Source organism: Labrus mixtus, chromosome 15, assembly GCF_963584025.1.
Source record: "Labrus mixtus chromosome 15, fLabMix1.1, whole genome shotgun sequence".
In the NCBI taxonomy this organism is placed as follows: domain Eukaryota; kingdom Metazoa; phylum Chordata; class Actinopteri; order Labriformes; family Labridae; genus Labrus; species Labrus mixtus.
In genome coordinates, this window is record NC_083626.1 from 11,670,100 (window position 1) to 11,679,181 (window position 9,082).

The window sequence follows — 9,082 nt, forward strand, 5'->3', positions numbered from 1 at the left end:
AAGGTGAGAAATGCTGAAGAAAACAACTGGTTGAACGTCTTCCAGTTAATTAGGTATGACTAGCAACAGGTTAGTGACATGACTGGGTATAAAAAAAGCATCCCAGAGAGTGTATCTGAAGTAAAGGTGTGGAGGGGTTAACCACTTCACACCAGTGAAATACTGTGCTCGAAAACATATAGACCTCCTTCTGCACCGTCTGAATCATTTGATTGTTTGGTTGCTACTATGAATTCAATTACAAACAGGAATTAAATTATTTTACTAGGTGACTTTAATAAAAATTGGACCAACAAATCCTCCAAAGAAAAAATCATTTTTGGAAATTTGAACCAAACTCAGCTAATTGGAGAGCCCACTCGTGTTACACCTACAACTCAGTCTTTTTTAGATTGGATACTGGTCTCACATCCAAACAGATTTATAAAAGCAGGTGTTATGTATGACTGTTTAAGTGACCATTTCTTAGTATACTGTATCTGTAAAATTAAATTACCCAAACTACCACCCAAATTTATTAGAATTAGGAAATATAAGAAAATTAATGTTGATCAATTAATGACAATCAATTGGGATAGGTTCCAATTAATTCCAAATGTACAAGATGCATGGGACTTTGTATATCCAGAATTTATTTACGCTCTCGATAAACATGCTCCCCTGAAATCTACTAAAGTCAAGGGAGCGCATCTACCATGATTATTCTCTGACCTTACACAGTTATATAGACAGAGAGATAATGCATGGTCCACATTTCGCAAAACGAAGTATCCGGCTGACCGGCTTGCTCCCCTTCTTTATTCTATTTTTGTCTATGACCTCCCCTCAATCTCCTCAGAGTGTTGTGTTTAGCTCTATGCGGATGATACAGTAATATACACATCTAAAACTAATGTACAACAAACAGAAACAGCTCTTCAATCTGACTTCAACACCGTTCAACAACGACTCACATCAAATAAATTACTGTTGAATGAAAATAAATCTCACACAATGATCTTTGGAAATCCCCAAATCATTAAATCTAAATCAAAAGGCCAAAACTGCATTATAACATGTCTCGTAGGAAAACCATTGCAGAAAGTTGAATTTATCAAATACCTTGGCCTCTTGCTTGAATCTGAACTTGCATTTAAGAGATGCAAAAAGCAGAGATTAGATTTAGAGGCCCCCAAACTGGAAACCCTCCTCCCTCCAGCTGCTCCTTGAGATCCTGTCCATGAAAATCACAAACAGATCCGGTGACAAGGGGCAACCCTGGCGAAGGCCAACATGCGCCAGGAACATGTCAGACTTTGTGCCGAGGATGCGGACACAACTCCCGCTTTGGTCATATAGGGACAGGATGGCTCGTAGCAACGGCCCCATGACCCCATATTCCCGCAGTACCCCCCACATGATCCCCCAAGGGACACAGTCATAAGCCTTTTCCAAGTCCACAAAACACATGTAGACTGGATGAACAAATTCCCATGCCTCCCCAAGAAGCCCTGCGAGGGTAAAGACCTGGTCCACTGTCCCATGGCCAGAACGTAATCCACATTGTTCCTCCTGTATCTGAGATTTGACAATCAGTTGTAGCCTCCTTTCCAGAAGTGTGATACTTCATTGGCGCACACCCTCTAGTCCCCCTATTTTGAAATTGGGAACCACCACACTGGTCTGCCACTCCACAGGCAATGTCCCAGACTCCATGCAACATTGAAGAGACGTGTCAGCCAACATTGTCCAGAGCCTTGAGCATTTCGGGGCGAATCACATCCACCCCTTGCGCCTTGCCACTTAGGAGCTTTCTAACTGCCTCAGGGACCTTTGCCAAGGTTAGTGGTAAGGCTTCCCCCTGGATATGTTGTATGGGTCCAGGAGTTCCTCAAAGTATTCCTTCCACCGCCCAAAAATGTCCCCAGTCCGGTTCAGCAGTTTTCCATCCCTGATGATAACAGCCTGAGCCATCGGACGGTTTGCCAGAACCTCCTTGAGGCCAACCGAAAGTCCTTCTCCAAAGCCTCCCAGAACTCCTCCCACACCCGGATTTGTGCTTCCGCAACCACTGAAGCCACAGCCCTCCGAGCCACCCGATACCTGTCATTTGCTTCCAGAGACCCCTGGGCTAACCAAGCCTGAAAGGCCTCCATCTGCAGCCTTACGACTTCCCTCACCACTGGTGTCCACCAGAGAGTTCTTAGGTTGCTGCCACGACAAGCACCAACGGTCTTCTGACCGCAACTCCTAGCAGCCGCTTCCACAATGGAGGCTTTGAACATGGACCACTCGAACTCTATGTCCCCAACCTCCCCCGGGATGAAAGAGAAGTTCTTCCGGGAGGTGGGAGTTGAAGACCCCATGGATAAGGACCTCTGCCAGACGCTCCCAGTTCACCCGCAATACACATTTTGGTTTGCCAGGTCTGTCCAGCAGCCTTCCCCGCCATCTGATCCAACTCACCACCAGGTGGTAATCAGTTTACAGCTCTGCTCCTCTCTTCACCCGAGTGTCCAAAACATACAGCGATCATCGATCTTTGGAATAGGGTGTTCTGGTACCAGGTACACTTATGAACATCTCTATGTTCAAACATGGTGTTTGTAATGGTCAATCCATCATTAGAACAGCAGATCAACAACAAAAAACCACTCAGTTTCAGTTTGGGCAGGCCATTCCTCCCAATCACTCCCTTCCAGGTGTCTCCATTGTTGAAGTCGCCCAGTAGAACTATAGAATCCCCAGGCGGAATCCTTGGCTAGGGGCTTATGAGTATCATCACACCTGCCCGGCGCCTCTCACCCAGGGCAACTCCAGAAAAGGAGAGAGTCCAGCCCCTCTACAGGAGTTTGGTTCCAGAACCGGTGCCATGCATTGAGGTGAACCCAACTATCTCTAGCTGGTAGCGCTCCACCTCCCGCACCAGCTCTGTCTCCTTCCCCGCAAGAAAGGTGAAGTTCCACGTCCCCAGAACTAGTCTGTGCTGCTGGGGGTTAAAAAAACTTTTTCTAAACATAACAAGCATTATTCATCCCAAAACACCTTTGCAAAAAATGTACTCTGTTCCTGCTTTGCCATTAGAAAGAAATTCTCCCCAAACGTTTTGACTGTTCTCCTATTTTGGATTAAAAAAATGTGTTATGATCAGCAAACTAAAGTGTTTTGTTTTTTTAATTCTTAGGTGACATATCTTCCATCAGTTGCAAAGATAATCTTGCTCTCTGTAATATCCCTTCCTTCTTGTAGCTGAACCAGAGAATCAGACACAGTAAAAGACAAGCTCTCTTTCTGGCAGGTGGTGGAGGAGCTGGTCTTATGATGTTCCTGACCTAATATGGCCAGCTCTTGACTATCAGCTGAGAATCAGGTGCTTGCTAAATATTTAGGATGGTGAAGACTTCCTGCTGGGACTCATCATAAGGTTCAACAGGCTTCTTCTCTGTGTCTTACTGCACTAACTTGTAAAAGCAAATGTATTGTACCTCTTTAATTAAATTTTTTTCTACTTTGTTCTTCCACGGAAAATGTGGGAAGAATGAATTTTGTATGGGACACAATATAAATAAGGATAATAATATCCTCAGTTCTCTTTAAGGAATTCAAGGGTCCTTTAAAGATTTTTTTCATTTCCAACAAGTGCTTACTACACAGTTTTGTCTGTTTGTCCTTATACAGGGCTGATGGCTTTAATCTGCCTGTACAAAATGTAAACATTTTGCATGGCATTGACCTAACTTAATACCAAGATATTGTAAATTCTATGAGAATAGTGTTTAGCTAATAGTATCCTGCTGTCAGTTTGGCTCCACACACTCCAAACGTTGTGTTTCAGCATCCCCACTGTTTAACTCCCATTATGAGAATACTTGATGAAACGCAAGCAATTCAAGTAAAAGCTTAAAAATGATAGCTGATGGAGAATATGCTGACATGCATTGGAAATGTCCCCTTGACTCTGCTCTCTGCTCTCCCTGTAATACGAAGCCATTTAAAAACAGATCAGGTTTCCAATGATAACAGAGGAGTAGGTGATACTTAATCAACTAATTGACATAACAAAGACCTTTTTAGAGTATGTGTGTGTTCAATAACATCTGGCCCCTCTCATGTTCAATGCTCAATTATTTATCAGGAGGACTTTTTGCATCCAAGCATAGCTGGAACTTCGGTTTCAGATGTTGTTGACAGCAAAGGTTTAAGGTCAAACTATGGAAAGTAAAAGTTAACTTAACTTTGTGGAAAATATGCTGGAGTGAATCACAATGTCTCTTTGTGAATATGATGATAAACAAACCTGTACCTTCTGACAAACTGCCTCATTGAACATAAAAAACATGGAGCATCACTTTCATTGATCAGCTATAGCATTAAATGTTATTACTCGTCAGGCTTTTTGGATCAAAGGCAATTATTCATAATTCACCTTTCCCAAATCCTGTGGTGTCGCTCTTTACTACAAAAGCAACAGAGAACACGGAATGCAATTTAATGGATTACCATTTTTCCCTGTGCCTTATGACACAATGACACAATTACCTTGAAGCTTGTTTTCGAGGCGGGAAAAAGAGGATTGGGTGACAGAAAAATAAGGCGGATAATGTGCTCTATTGTACTTAACTCTGACAAAGTTACAGGCTCTAGGCGTAACCATTTCCTTGTCCTTTCTGTCATGCTGCACAGAGTGGGAAGGGCCCTGTGCACTGCAGCTACAGGTCATTGTTGCCGTATAGATGAACTAAGTGACAATAATTGAGTTAAGAGGGGAAACAAATGATGTCATGAGTGCATGAAGTGGAAAGAGTCGACTGATTTATTTTCCAAAACAATACATGCCAAAGCAAATCAGTTTTATTGGGAGGTGCTGCGGTGAAGGAGGAGGGGTTTAAACTGTAGCTTTAGTTCAGTAGGCTTCACTGCAGTGCCATGGAGAGTGACTGTGTGCACCAGATGAAGTGACAATAAGTCACTTTTATCTGTGATGAGTGGAAGAACAAAGTCAGGAACTGATCGAAAGAGCATTAAGATGTGACAGGAAGTCAAGGCGGCTGCATGACACTGTCAGTGTAAGGAATGAAAGTAACAAGAAACCAAAACCAAGTGTGCAGGTGTGAAACAATAAACAGTTAGTTTAACTCAAAATATGTAAACACATTTTTTAATACTAACCCTGTAATGTAGCACAGTTTGTCAATAAGCTATCTATCTATCTATCTATCTATCTATCTAGCTATTTCTATCTGTCCATCCATCCGCCTGTCTGTCTGTCCAAGTTCTGATGTTTTTTATGTAAATAAAAATAAAAAAGAAGTATAAAAAAATAAAGACATACATTCAAAATTAACATTAAATTGGTCAAAGGTTTTCACATCACTCATCATTTCCTTGTCATAACGGACATTTCCGCTTATATAATCACTTTAAACTACATCCAATCACATCTGTTAAACATTCAGGCTGCACCAGCCTATATAAAAAAGAGATTGTCCCAGTTTTAGCACAGTCGACAGTGGCAGGCATGCTGAGCTAGTAACTTCAGTATGTGAAAAGTTTCCCAGTCTGTAGGTGTGTGGTAAAGCTGGTGCTTTCGTTGTATTGAAGTAGAATATGACTCATAATCCCAGATGACTCATGTGGTGCGTTCAAGTCAGATAGAGGTTCTCAATATACCCTGATTTTCATGCTGATACAGGACGGGTACAGTATAAAGGGGATAGAAGCTTCCTCTTATTGTTACACTTTTTAACTCTTATTTTCCTTTGATGGAACATCTTAAAATGTGCTCTGAGACTGACTTTGGTCTGAAAAGCTTGATATGACTTACTGTGCAAGAGAAACTAAAAAGTCTGTTTAATATGCACTGTACTGCAACAAGCTTAGGAATACACTCAGTGGAACTAGCTTTAAGCGATATGGTAACTTAAGATATCACAGCAAATGATGATTGAACACAGAACTTCCCTCAGGCCAACACGGTGACTAATGCATTTAGCCACAATTAAATTGTCTATATATTTAATGTGAAAACTGGTTATGTTTTTTACAAGATGGAAAAGGCCTAGCACCAAATGTTTGTTGGACGAGACACTGTTATTTAAGAATGGATCTCAAAATAATTAATCTTAAAGGTTTATTTAATAACCTGAAACCTTTAAACTGTTTTTTGTGTGTTTTCAGTTCATTGTGGGAAAATGATGACACATTGTTTACTTGTCACAGTGGGCTTAGCCTCAACCAATGTTCCTTAAAATCCAATTGCAAAGAAGAACAAAAGGATGCCTACTAAAGTGGTTTGAGCTCAGGAATGTGTATGGTCAGAGGAAACAGACCATTAATTTGTGCTCAATCCTATACACACACAAATGCACTTCCCTAAATTCAAATATATGGAACTGCATACTGTGCCTCTTTGCACTTTTTACCACAGGGAAAAGCCAGTGCCTGGATGAAATCATGGGGAAAAAACCTCTCAGAGAAATCCATTTAATTCACATTTGACTTTCCAATCCTGCATGAACACATTGATCCTGTACTGTATATGAAGCCAGATGATTTTGAACTCTTGAAAATAAAAAAGGAGACTTATAAATCAGCCCTGCATGTGGTCTTTAGTTTAAATTTGCTAAATTAAACTCTTTTATCACATTTCAGAATTTAATTCCATGAAATGAATTATATCTTTCTGCTAAACATCCAACCATTCTCTTGTTTTAATATTCACTCAAAATGTGTTTATTCAAACAAGAGACATGTAGAAACCTGGTCAGTGTCATTTTCCTATGTGTACAAACATAAAGAACATTAGATCCCAGTGTTTTCACTGGACTCATTTATTGATGTTTGCTGGCAACATGCCGTGGCCGGACGCAGACATTGTTAGAGGCGCACTTGAAGGAGCTCATTCCCTCTACGTTTTCAGGTCAGTGGCTTCCATCAGATGTAATGGGGGGTTGGTTGCTAAATTATGAATGAAGAAGCACTCTGGACGATGGGGATGATGCAGATTATTCATCCCTGCTTCCTTGGAAGCCACTTCTCAGTTGAGGGATTTCACACCAGAGGGATGAGGACTGTTCCACTCAGAAGTGTGAAGTAAGTAGATTACAGGCCGCAGCCAGAGACTGCATCACCATTTGGATTATGGTCTGGATCTGGGGATCCCAAACTTTTTCATGTCAAATAATTCCATGTTGATGTACATTGAAAGATACGATTTTATTCAAAGATGCTTCTGCAGGGTTTTTTGTTTTTTGTTGTGATATGTGTTTTCTTATTTTCCTATTTCTGAACTGTCCTTTTAATTGAAGGATCGTCGGGATGTTGTTTTCCAAAGAATCCTCATCAAAATGCAATGCAAAACTGCAATTACAGAGAAAAAGAGAAAAAAAAAACACCATTGTGTAGTTAGACTGCATTGGATTGATTAAAAAAACTGAGACAAGAGACAAAGTAAGGTCCAAGAGGACGTAAATGCTGTAAGAGGTGTGACGTCCACATTGTTTAGTTGATGAAACTCCCGGTAAGTATTAAAAAAGTAAGCTCACCTTAAACTATTCCTCTGTTCACAAGCCATTTGTATCTACATTCATATCAAGCTGTCATAATATCTCTAATTTTTCCAATTTTCCAATGTTTTAAATGTAATCTATCAGAGATCATATTAGCAGCTGAATTTACAGACATATTTTTATTGAAATAATGGAACAAACCTATAAACACAGAACATGATAACAGGTCAATAGAAACTAAAAACAAAGAAATTCCCCTTTTTTCTGAGGATCCTCTGAAATATAATGGGGGCCAAGGAAGGTAACATGGATCCTATAGCTTAGAAAACATTGCACTAAACATGATACCCATTATGCTTGTGGAGGAGCAGTATCAGAATGATGATGACATACAGTAGATGATGATGATGACGATAATGTTGATGAGATGGTCAGATGGTAATCCTGAACTTCATCATCCATCCTCACTTCCTCTTTTTGTCACGAACACAAGCAAGCAGTTAAAGAAAGCAGCAGCAGGAATAATGTTTTTCATTTGCTTTTAAAACCCGTCTGTGTCTGGCAGTTTGTGAGCCTGTAGGCCAAACATCAGCAACTTGGTGGAGAAGAATCATTGCTGCTGATCATGCAGGATGCCAGCTGCTGATGAATTTATCGGAACAGATCAAGTTATGGATGATTTATTTTGACACTGAATCAATGCATGCTGTTGGTTTCATTAGGACCTCGCTGACCTCAGAGGTCGTCATTTCAAGACTTCCCTGTTTTCAAAATTGGTGATTACTTAAAGAGAAAAAAAAGAAGAACTTTCATATAACTTTATTTATTTGACTGTAAAAAAAAATAAGAGGAAAGCCAGTACGTCACTTTTGCATTAATCTTCTTGACACAATACAACTTTATTTAAAGCACTCTAAACAAAACTACCTGCTTCACATCAGAACCATGACTCCAGGAAAAAGAACGGAAATTGAGAAAAAAATAAATCATGCATAGCAAAATAAAGACAACATACTTTGACAATGATAGTTAACATTTTTTGCAAGATTCATAAGTAAATAAAGAACATTAAGACATTAGTCTTAAATGTACAATATGAAAAAAAACAGATTTCACCTGGATGAAGCTATTTCAAAAGGTTTTTTTTTAAACTTAGTCTTGTTAAAACAATTTAAATTAAATTAAACGCCAGATAAGAATTCAAAATGTTTATACATAATTTCCAAAATGAATATCCCCTGTATGCCCCAATTCCATTCTCATTATACAAACATGAGTGAGCACACTCTTAAATATATTCCAAATAAACGGTACATACATGTCCAGTTCTGAAAGCTCCAGTATGATCCTGCATTGTTTCCTCTCATGCTGTCTGATGGAGGAGGAGAAAAAAGAGGGAGGGGCCAGGAGAGGAGAAATAAGGTTGAGCCCTAATGAGGATGAATAGTGAGAAGAGAAAAAGGAGGAAGGGTGGGGGGTGGAGGAGAAAAGGGGTGCGATAGGGAGGGAGAAAAAGGGTGCTGAGAGGGGTCCAACTCTGGCATAAAAGTAAATTCAAATGCATTATTCATGGCTCTCTGTGTCAAAATATCATT